Here is a 12,161-nt window from a genome sequence, read left to right on the forward strand (position 1 = left end):
AGAGAGGGAGGTGGCCTGGGCCTTTGAGTGGCTCACCAGATGGGGAAGCCAAGGGACCTGGAGCTTCCTACAGAGATGATGGGCTGGCCTAGATGGGAGAAACCTGGGAATGGCCGGAGAGGCCTGGTGACCCTGCCATTTCCTTCACTGGACACAGTTCTGCCCAGGCAGAGATTTCGTTAGGGTTTTGGCGAGACACGTACCCGGGAAAGGGAAACCCTGGATGGCTACCTTTTCCCCCCAAGGCATCTTCCATAGTTAGTAGTACCGGGGTTGGCTCAAGTTACTCAAGAAGTGAGTAATGAGCCCCGGGAAGTGATGAAGGCAATCGGAGCAGGCACGCTTGGGGCTGGTGTACAGCCTGTTCTCTGTTCTGCTGGTCTAGGGACTCCTGGAGACAGGATGAAAGGCCTGAACGAAACCACCACTTCTGAAATACAGCCAGTATTATGTGTGCGATCTTTGTGGTTGCTCTGGGGTGTGAACCTGGGAAGCAGGTTTCATTAACTTTTACACACAGGGTTGTCTGTAGCCATGTATATGAGCACAAGGGCTGCTGTAAGTAAGGCCTGTGAGAGTCTCATGGACTTAGGATGTGATGAGTGGAAACAGACAATGAGGTGGAAGCCAGTGGTGTCCCCAAAAGGGCTGGCTAGAGAGGCCCTCCATCTCAGTAGTGCGGGAGAGGGAATCCTCTGGACGCCAGGTGGACGACTTGTAGAGGGAATTTGTTAGTTCCAGATAAAGCCTGGGAGAGAAACAGAGTCATCCTCAGCCCAAACAGTTGTCAGCCAGGACAGGAGCAAATGAGATAGATCTGCTGGTTTCAGGTTCGTGTGGCTGTCTTTGTCCTGTGTTGGGCTGGTTTGGGCACTTGGTAGTCCTGTGGCTGAGGCTCAAAGTAGGGGAGGAAGAGCTTGAGGAAGGCCCAGCATGTACTGAAGGACTCGAATTCGTTCCCATTAGGCCAGGAAGATGGCTCAGTAAATAGTAGATTGCAAGGGTCTGAGTGTGATCCCGAGTGCCCACATTAAGAAGCTGGGTGTGGTGGCGTGTGAGTGTACTCCCAGTATCAGGGAGGCAGAGGCAGGAGAATTCCTGGGGCTCTCTGGCCATCTGGCTTAGCCTAACCATTGAGATGCAGGTTCTAGCAAGAGACAGTCTCAGAAAACAATCTGGACACTACAGAGAGGCTCCATTCACATGGGCTGACTAACACGGGGCGGTAAAGGGGGGCTTTGGGCCTCACTTGTCTGGAAAGTGCTCTGGAGAGAAGCCAGGAATTAGGTGGCAGGAAATTGAGGTTTTCAGGGCTGGTTTTCTTCTCGGTAGCAACGATGGTGCTAGTGGCAGGAGACATGCCCCATCTTGATAGCCACAGCTAGACAAAGATATACTGCCCTGAGTACCTCTACTCTGGGAAGAAAATGGCCATAGTCAGTTGTGTGCCTGCACCAGACCCTGTGCCTGGGGTGATGGGTGACGGGCTCTGGATGAAAACACGGGGGCTCTGTGATTGTGACACCACTAGGCTTGATAGAGGAACTTCTGAAGAGGAAAAGAAACTAGAATAGTCATAAGCAGAGCGTTCCAGAGGGCAGGCCCAGGACTCTTATGGGTGCGTACTGGGGAGCTGGAGCAATGGGGAGCTTAGGTGATCTCTGGGTAGAGCAGGCACTGGGGACCATGAATAAAGTATCTATGGGAAGTAATTGAGGGAGATAACATCCCATCGGAAGATCCAGGGATGAGGCGACCACGTCGGGAAGGAGCTGTGCGACCAAAGGTGGTATTCGGAGAGGCAGAGGGGCACACAGGGCTGTCAGAGGCTCAGCAGTGTAGATAAGAAGGCAGCGGAGAGTGCTAGGCCACAGGGTGAGGCCGGAGTTGCTGTGAATTAATTCACTGCTGGCTCTGGCAAGTCTGATGTTGCTCATTCATTCGTTCGTGTGGCTGTGTGAGGAAAGCAGAACCAGTGGCTGCCCGCCAGGCAGCCAGGCCAGGGAAGCTGCAGGAGTTGGGATTGAGTGTCAGCTGGGAGGGACAGGACACACCGCCAGAGGTGACCAGAGACACATGCATGAAGGCAGGTGCTGGGGCAGAGTGGGACTTGGAGAAGAAAGGCCAGCAAGGCCAGGAGACATGGCCCTAAGATTCTTAATGTGTGACTGGGAGGCTGGGGCAGGGTGCTAATGGAATTTCCCAGAAGCAGAGATACAGTCTGTTATTTATGGGAGAGCATGCCATTGGGGAATTGCTGAAGTCAGACTTCAAATGGACAGACACAGGAGGGTTGATGGACTTAAAAAAAAAAAAAAGATTTATTTATTATGTATGTAATGTTCTGCCTACATGTAGGCCAGAAGAGGGCATCAGATCCCATTATAGATGGTTGTGAGCCACCATGTGGTTGCTGAGAATTGAACTCAGGACCTCGGGAGGAGCAGAAGGTGCTCTTAACCGCTGAGCCATCTCTCCAGGCCAGGTTGATAGATTTTGATTCCTTTGTGATTAGCTTAGGATGCATGAAAAGGGCCATCCCCAGAAGCTCTCTCTCTGCATCCCCAGGGAACATGACTGCCAGAGAATTTGGGGGAGATAGCTTGTGATTGCTAGAATGGATCTCAGTGCCTTTAGGAGTTTGGTGTCTGGACAGAAGCTGTCACCCTTTTCTGTATAACTGCCTGGATCACTTTGTACCTGAGTACATGGAACCCTCTCAGCCCCAGCACAGACTCATCAGGATCACACCGATGACTCCTTTTCTATAGTCATCGTCATGTGCTTCCAGCCTGGTCAAAGAACGGGCCAGGCTTCCTTCTCTTAGCTTATTGGCCTTGCCCTAGAACATTCTGGTGTCTTGGCCCAGGGACTGGGACTCTCATGCTTCCTCCACATCACGGGACAGATTTCCTGGTGTTCTGTTACCGGGACCCCACAGCTGGTCCCTGATGTCTGGCTGGTACCCGCCCTGCACTCGGTGTAAGTGTGATGGGATGACAGGCTTGAAGGGTGCCCTGGCTCCTTCTGCTTCTGCCTCCCATGCCTCTGGGGCTCTGTTATGTCACTCGTGGAAGAGATCACATCTCAGCAGTACTGGAAGGATTAGCAGTGACTGTGCAGGCGAATGAGCGCAGAAATCAACTAAGGACCTGTCACAATGCGGGCTCTGAGGCAGTGTCTGGGTAGGGTCCCGAGCATCTTTATACTTAACAAGGTCTTAAGGGCTGCTGTTGCTGCTGCTGCTGCTGCTGCTGCTGCTGCTGCTGCTGCTGCTGCTGGCTCCAGGGCCACCCTTAAGTACCAAGGACAGATGATAGACTGTGTTGGCCTCTACTTAGATGCTTTTCTGAGGGAGGCTGGTTGTGTGACCAGAGTCATGGATAGTGAGGTGAGATAAGAAAGCTTGTTCTGGTGCCCTTCGGTGGATCTTGGTGCTCAAGGCTTGGTCCACGGGGGGAGATCCTGTGTGATTGAGGAGAGATATTCACATGTGAGTTCAAATAAACCTGCTGCCTTCTGTATCTTTGCTGCTCTATAGTTATTCCAGAGTGAATCATGCCAGGAAGAAGATGCTTAGAGGAGGTTATAGAGCTCTTGAAAGAGCCAGAGGAGGACTGTGGGTGGGGTTAAGGGAACCTCCTGGGAATCTAAGGGGTTTGAATGTCTGGGCCCCAGGACCAGGCCTGGTTATGCTTTGCCTTCTGCCGCCCCTCCCCTGGCCTGTGCATCCTCGGCAGGGCTGGGCCTGGCCTGCCAGCTCCCTCTGGAAATCGTCTCTTTGGAAGGCAGGCCCTGTCTGCTCGTTAGCACCAGCAGCAGGGGCCAAGCCTGGCTCCCTTCTCAGAGCGGGAGGCCCTGGCTCAGTCTGCTAAGTGTCTGCTGTCTCCATCCCGCGCATTATTTTATTTTCGTATTATTCTTTTTCCAGCTAATATCCTGGCATTCCCAAAGACACCGGGTTTCATAATCTTCCTGGCGTTCCCAGGGAGCTGGGAATCGGAGTACAAAGCCGCTATTATAACGCGTTCCATCAGCCTCCTCCTTACCCCACACCCCTCACTGCCGCCACAGCCACCACCACCGGCTCCCATCCAGTCACCCCCTCCTGACGCCACCAGCCTCTCTGGGAACTCTGGTGACGGCTGTTGGGGATGAGCTCACGGAATCTATCCTGTCGCCCTTGCCCTAGGCCTGCCTTCCAGGCACAAGGATTTTTCCAAGCCCTGCCTCTGCACTTGGCTTTGCAAGAGGGGCAAGGTTTCCTGAGCTGCAGAGGCAGCCTGGCTGGGAGGGAGGGAGGAGACAGGCCTGAAGCGTGTGCTGGTGGCCTTGGTACCTTCTAGAGCTGAGAAAGACTTCCATATTCAAAGGTGCATGTGAGCCTTGCATCTGCAGGAGCCTTGGGACACTGGATGCATCTCTCTGTTTCCCTGTCCCTGTCCCTGTCCCTGCCTCTGCCTCTGCCTCTGTCTCTGTCTTTCTCTGTGAATGTACTCCTGCCCTTTGGCAGGCCTGACCCTTGTGTCTGTGTGATGGTTAAATTCTGGTGTCAGGCCCCTGGCATCATCTGCTCCTCTAGGGCATCCAAGTCTCCAAGAAAGAATTACTAAATCTTGGGTAACCACGTATCATGAATTAGGTAGGTAGGTTTCCATGTTGTCCTGTATGCTGCCATTAGCCCATTTTACAGCTGGGGCAGACTGGGGCTGTGAACCCAGCTCCTATCACCTTTAATATCTTTTCTAAAGCAGCCAGAATAAGAAGGCGCAGTTCCTGTCACACTGTGTGGTGCAGCTATGGGGTACTGATGTCATTACAGCTACTGTTACTGTATCTGTCCTAGAATCTCCCCTAGGGTAGACAGTTGTCCTCTGTTCTCTTCTCAGGCATTTTCTGATTCTTGGCCAGGCCCCCCAACTGCTACTTCCCCCTTTGCTTTCACTAGGGCAGAGTGTATATCTCTCCTGCCCCACCCAGGGCTCTTTGGGGTGGTCCTAGGGAGAAAAGATCTGAAGTGTCAGGAGCCTGGCACGTGGCTAGCATCCTTAGTTATCCTTGCTCCCTGTATTTCAGACAGGCATCACAGTTCCTGGGGCAGCCAGTGTGATAAATCCATCTCTCCACTCAGGGAGGCAACCCCCCCATGCCCACCCCCACCCCCCAGGAAGCCTGCAGTAGGTCGGCATAGACCAAAGTCGTGAGAACCCTTAGAGACAGGTGTCACCACCCTGGGCCATTGGCAGGGAAGGGCATTTATGAGTTGGAAGGGGGCTGGGAAGGGGGTTAAGGAAAGGCCAGTGCCAGTGTGAAGTAACTCAAGACTTGAGCTGGCTGGAAATGAGGTTCCACGGGGCTTGGCCAGGGTGGGGCCATCTCTGGACCTGGATGAAGCCATGCTGTGTGTCTGGTATTCCAGCCCATTTCCCAGATCTGTCCCCCTTGAGTGAGGCATCCTACAGAGATTTGCCTTCTGAATAGCTATGGCTGGGGTGTGACTGACTTATTGGAGGACCACTCTGTGTATCAGTCTCCAGGTTTCTTTCTTGAGGTACGGTTTTATGTATCCCAGACTGGCCCTGATCTCACTATGTAGCCTAGGTTGACCTTGAACTTTCAATCTTCCCCTCCTCCTCAATGCTGGGATGACAGGTGTGCACCACCCTTTAAGGTTTTATACAGTGCTGCCTACTGAACCCAGGGCCTTGTGCATTCCAGCCAGGCTCTCTGCGTACCGAGCCCCATCTCCAGATCCTATGGGCTCCTGACCATCTGGATCAAGCACTTGTTTCCTACGTGGCATTGTGCTGACTGGAGCTTCAGGGCTTGTACCCCATTCACACAGAGGCCTCCCCATCCCTCCTGTTTCCCTGCTCGGAGAGGACAGTTCGCTTAAGTCCCCTAAATGTATGGGTCCTGTATCTGTCTTGCTCCGACCTGAGTTTTAGGATGTCGAGTCCCCGAGTGTGTGTGCCTGCACAGTTGGAGCCCTTGAGTATGTCACACATGAGGGTCAATGTTTCTCTATCCCCCATCCTTTTAAAAAAAAATCCGTCCTGGGACATTATTAGCAGTCATTCTAAGAAAACAGATGTGAAGAATCCGGGCACGTCCAGGCAAAGTGGGACAGACTTGTTGAAAATTCTTGAGGCAGCTGGCACAGGAACAAACCTGCCCTGCTTATGTGCATGGAGGGAGCGCTTGGGAGGATACTCACCCTGAACCAGCCCACACGTGGCTCTGTGCTCTCTCCAGGTTCCCTGGTGCCCTCCCAGCAACACGGGGCACTCAGGCAAAGGCTTCAGTAAAGACTTTAGCCGCTGATGGTTCCAAATTCTGGTTCCAGCTGCAAATTGAATGGGGTTGCACCCTTGCCTGCTACTCTACTTAAGACCTGATGGGGAAGGGAGGTCTCCAGTCCACTCCTGCTTTTAAAGAGTTTTCATGCCTTGGCCTGGCCTGCCGTCTTGTGTGGGGCTTCTGGGTAAGTGGTGGCAGTCGGGACAGTGCCCTGGGTCCTGGGTGTGACTTCTGGCCCTAACCTGGCACTTAGCCCTCTGTAAGTCACTCCAGAACTTTGCTTTAGGTGGCTCTGAACTGCTGGAAGAGAGACCCTTGTCTTTTTAGGTAATCCACGGTTTGAGTGCAGGGAAGAGACAAACCTCTCCGAGTCTGGGATTTCTCACCCATCGCATGGGGAAGATAATGACAGAGCAAAACATTAATCTCCCTTCACACGGCAGGGTTGACACGCTGTGGCTCTGGTGGCCTCTTTTGGCAAGTAAACCTCTCTTGGCACCCAGCCAAAGTCACTTCTGAATGGCCTGTCACCATATTGTGTCCTGAGGGCCATTGATTACATCTGTGATTAGATCCTGTAGAGGCCACAGTGGGAAAGGTGTGGCCTCCCTGGCTGCTCGTGGATGTCCCACATGTCCTGCCCTAGGACACGCACCACAAGGCGCCTGTGGCCACTGACACTGTTTATAGATGACGTCGTCTAACCAGCCCCAGGAGGCAGGCTCCGTTAGGAGCCCAGTGTGAAGAGAACTTGTTTCAGCTGGACTGCCTTTAGATGGGAACCAGGGACAACTGTCCGTCACCATGTTGTTCTGATGTCCCTACAAAGCTGCTGATGAAGAGAGAGGGAAGACAGTGAAGATTTGGAGGGTCATCTGAGGGTTGTGCTGGCCAGTGCTCAACTGCCAGCTTTCCAGAGAAGGCCAAACCTGTGTCCCCAGTTCAGGCTTGGAGCACGTGCTTTCTGCGGGACAATTCTCAGATGTGTGTGGACTTTTCCTTCCTTCCTTCCTTCCTTCCTTCCTTCCTTCCTTCCTTTCTTTCTTTTCTTTTTGTTATTTATTTATTTATTTATTTATTTTTAAAGCTTTTTAACACAGAGTCTCATGATAACCCACACTGACTGAAAACCTACACTGTAACTCAAGGCTGCCCTAGAACTCCTGCTCGCTCATGCCTCAGACTCCCAAGTGCCAGGGCTACAGGCATGCGCCACCACCTCTGTCTTGAAATATAATTTCTTAAGTCATAAATGTAGACACTTTCCCCTTTGTCTAACCACTACCTTGAGAGCCCTGCGTCTACAACTGACTCTGTGGGCTGTGGAACAGCTCTAGCGCTTGCCACCCTGGGCTCTCTGGTCCTATTCACATGAATAGAGGAGGAGGAGGAGGAGGAAGAGGAGGAGGAGGAATGGGTGATGCTTTGTTCCTGCTAGTAGGGTCCTTCCCTGCTCTGGCTTCCTGTCCTGTGGTGGGAGTGGTCCTCCCTGGGAGGAGAAAGAGGGCAGCCACTGGTGCTGGGCTGCATCTCTCTGCTTGGATCAGGGAAGGTTCCTGGGGCCTCTTCGATGGTCCCAAGATACCTCTGAGGCCTTGCTGACTCCTCCCCCGCTGGGAGGCACTGCCCCTAGCCTTCTAAGTTCTGCCCACTTCTAGCTCTCCATACTTTTTCCCTCCCACCTGCCGACATGGATGCGGACAGAGTCCTCCGGGCTATGGGTCACTCAGGGCTCCCCTTTGAGGCTGGAGCAATCTTCCTGGTGGGTGGTATGTAGCTCAGAAGGAACCTTAAACATGCAGTTGGGCCTTTTCTAGGTCCCAATCTCATCTGGATAATGGGGGGGGGGGTGTCCTTTTTGTAAGACATATCTCCCCAGAACCTGCCCATCTCCTTTTGGTTGAAGGAATTAGATAGAGGTCAGGCCTGGCCAGATGAAGCTAGACTTGGCTTCATCTCGGGAGGTATTTGGGGGCACTTCATAGCATCGCTGAGGCCCAGTTTCTCTTCCTTACTGCCTCAGGCTCCTTCAGGGATCCATGGCCTCCTGCCGGGCAGCAGTGGGTTGGAGGCTGCCCAGCCTCCCCCCCTCCCCTCCCCTGCACCCAGAGGGAGGCACAGGATCCCATACACAGCTTGCCCTAGGACACAGTGTGTGGCCACAGACGGCATGGCTGCCAGCCCCAGCCTTGGAGTCTCCGCATGAGCTATGGAGTGAAGAATGTGACTGTGGGAAACCCAATGCCCTAGGCCAGTAGGGCTGGGCAGGAGCGGGTGTGAGGGGCGCATGGGCAGAGACCCCAGTGGTGGCATACTATGAAGCCAGAGTGACTACAGAACTCCACTAGGCACCCCCACCCCAGTTTTTTCCACCTGCCACCTCAGCCCTTCTTTCCTGCAGCCAACCCCCCCCTGCCCCCGAACCCCTGGTCATTCCATTTCCTATCACAGGGAGCCTTCCCAAAAGGGAGGCTCCAAAAGTCCCCCTCTGCCCTTTCAACACACAGAGCAGCCTGTTGGTTACAAAGACGGCCTGGGGTTTCCTCCTTTGGCAGAGTCTGACCCTGGCCTCCTGAGATGAGGGGAGCACTCACACAGTTAACTACCTCCTGCTTAGGGTCTTTGGTCCCTGAACTGCCCATATTGCCCAAGGCAAGGGCACCGATGGGGGTTTCCTTCCCTGGAGCCAGCTCTAGGCCAGATACAAGGCTGAGGATGTGTGATAAAAGGCCATGCATGCCTTTCCTGCTTCCCTTCAGAAGACAAACTGGCAAGGTCGGGAGCTTCTGAAAGCCAGTAGCCAAAAGAGCACCCCTGCTCCACAATGATCAGAGAGGATGTGCAGAGTGGCAAGGGCAGCCAGTGCAAAGGCCCTGTGTCGGACAGAGGAAAGCAGGCGCAAGACATTTAAGAAAACTAGAGGGGAGGAAGTGGAGGTTTGGGGTGAGGAATTGCTTAACCCAGGACTGGAGAAGTGACACGATTAAATAGACACACTGAATGCCAGGTACCTACTAAGGGCTATGGGCATGTCATCTGGTTTAATTGTCTGCTAATGTTTCTAAATGAGGGGTACTGCCCCTCCCTTCGGTGACATCTGACGGTTCCTGGAGACATGTTGGCAGCCGTAACTAAGTGGGGTGTTATTGATATCTAGCTAAATCACTAGGGCTGCTTCAAACATGCTTGGGGTACCAGAGGCCTCACCACTGGAGATGTCTCAATGTGGAGTGCTCACAAGACCAAAGTTAAACACCTGCATGTCTCACAGGTGAGAACCAGGGTCTCAGGAACTCACCCTTGGCCATGCCAGCTGCCTTTCCACAATCCACAGAGCTTGCCCTCCTGCCTCACTGTAGCTGTGTGTAGCCTGGGCATGGTCCTCAGTGAGCGTCACCACCTAGAACACGGACCTTTGCCCTGCGGCAGCCCACTGCAGACTTTATTTTGCACACGCTGAGAGTTCTTCTTCCTTTGTGTGAACCCTGGTTTCTGTCTTCTGACTTGAAAGTTTCAGGGGTCCAGCTCTGGAGATGGTCCCTGGATTTGGGTACTATACAGTGATGATGGTGAAGGCAGGCAGTTGCTTGTTGTCTGACTGGTGCCAGCGTTGCTATGCCCCCTTTCTCAAGCTGACTTAGTTGGCGTCTCTCTGGGCTCCTTCCCTCAGCTTAGCTCTGAGAATTGCTTCAGTTCTAGTTTTCCCTCAGGAGGAGGGTCCTTTCAGGGAGGGTGGGCCTTGTCTTAGGTTAGATACACTGGCTCAGTGAATGCTCCTAGTGCCTCGTTGTACCTAGTACTGCAGGAGGTGCCTGGTCACGGCCGCACCCTTCTGGAGCCCATGCTGGCCACGATCAGAATATCTGGTATATTAACCAGCATGCCACACACCCATGCCATGGAAAGGAGCAAAGCCGTAAGAGGCCCCTGAGTTCCCTTAGGGTGTGTGAGGGTATATTTCGGAGTGGATGTCCCTGATCCCTTTGAGAGGTGATGATGTCTCCTTGAGTGATATCTCTGGGGTAAGAAAGGGGTCCCGGTGTGTCCCTGCTATTTGAACATGGGTGGGGTGCTGATGTTAGGGTGTCACCACCCTAAAGCCCCAATTCAGTGCCTATAGAAATTCAGGAGGGAGGGCAGCTTCCTCTCTCCTCTGAGACATTGATGGAGACCTGTTTATGGTGATGTTCAGACACCATGGGAGGGTCAGTGGCCCAGGGCTATAAAGACATTGACCTCGTCTGTCCATCCATCTGTCCATCTGTCTGTCTCTGTCTGTCTGTCTGTCTGTCTCTGTCTCTGTGTCCATCTGTCTGCCTCTGTCTGTCTGTCTCTGTGTGTGTGTCTGTCTGTCTGTCTCTCTCTCTCTCTCTCTCTCTCTCTCTCTGTGTGTGTGTGTGTGTGTGTGTGTGTGTGTGTGCCCAGCAGGTGAGTCAGAGCCAGGCTAGGCTCTGGGTTGGCTCTCTGCCTGGCTCTAGGAGTGTCTCTGCTCTGCCTCCCCGAGTGCTTTCCCCTAGCAATCCCTCTCCAAACCCTGAGACATGAAAAGGCGAAAGGTCAGACCACACTGGTCCTAGATCAGATGGGGATGCCTGGAGGACCCTGTGGATTACACGGGGTAGCTGGGCCCTCTTTGGGAGGCAGGACATGCCAGGGAACCCAGGCCCCATATAAGACATTCCAAGAGTTCTAATAGTTCCTAAGCCATGACTGGAATACCTGGTCCAGCCCCCATGTAAACCCCAGGGAAGTGATACCTCTTCCAACTTCACACTGCAGCCCCAGTGCTTTCATATGGACCCAGAAAATGCTGTCAGAGGCTCAGAGGGAGGCACTGTGAAGGGAGGTACAAAATGTGTGTGTGTCCTGGTAGCCTCAGCAAGCAGTGATGCATTGTGGGTCCTGTGAGGTGGGCAACTTTCTTGCATGTGCTCAACCCAGTACTCTGCCTGCTTGTAAGATACCTGTGTATGGCTGGGCTGAGGCCAAGGGCCTGGAGTCCTGTACTGGACATCCCCAGAAAGGCCTGCTCCCTGCTCCTACTAAAGCAGTGGCAGGGGTATCAAGGTGTGTGTGTGTGTGTGTGTGTGTGTGTGTGTGTGTGTGTGTGTCTAGAGAGAGAGAGAGGGGGAAGGGAGAGGGGGAGGAGGACAGGGACAGGGAGATGGAGAGGGAGAGAGGCAGAGGCGTAGACTCAGAGAGATGGCACAAACACCAATAGGATACACTTCTCAAAGGCACCAAGAAGGCACTTGCTGTTTGTCTAGGGAAAACTGGGTCCTTACTGAAATATCCATGTGTCCAGCTTCCTGTAATAATTAAAAAACATTTTTTTTTTGTTGAGATAAAGTCCCACAGTGTAGCCCTGGCTAGGCAAAAACTCACTAGGTAGAACAAGTTGGCCTTGATCGCATAGAGATCCATCTGCCTCTGCCTTCCAAATGCTAAAAGTGTGACATCATGTCCAGCTGGAATAACTTTCTTAATGTGTTTACATGTGAATGTGTTATGTGTGGGAGTGGTATGTGTTACGGAGTGATATGTGTGTGTGTGTGTGTGTGTGTGTGTGTGTGTGTGTGTGTGTGTGTGTGTGTGTGTGTAGTCTGGAAATCAACCTCAGGGGTGGAGGTCCTCACAAGCCACCTTTTTTTTTTTTTTAAAGACAGTTTCTCCTTGGCCTAGGGCTTGCAATTAGGATAGGCTGCCAGTCTCCCCTTCCCTAGCATTGGGATTACAGATGTGGGCTACCACATCTGGCATTTTTACCTGGGCTTTGATTATCAAACTCACATCTTCATGAGTGTGAGGCAGGCACTTTACCACGTAAGTCATGTCCCTCGCCACTCCTGGAGTGATTCTGA

General features: G+C 52.9%; 1 protein-coding gene across 1 annotated transcript in view; it reads left to right on the forward strand.

Moving 5' to 3' along the window:
• The window catches only part of Dysf (dysferlin), a 205,008-nt gene that overhangs the window by 106,152 nt on the left and 86,695 nt on the right, over window positions 1-12,161 (forward strand). The gene's annotated exons all lie outside the window — the stretch shown is intronic.

Source organism: Acomys russatus, chromosome 13 (assembly GCF_903995435.1).
Source record: "Acomys russatus chromosome 13, mAcoRus1.1, whole genome shotgun sequence".
NCBI classification, from domain to species: Eukaryota; Metazoa; Chordata; class Mammalia; order Rodentia; family Muridae; genus Acomys; species Acomys russatus.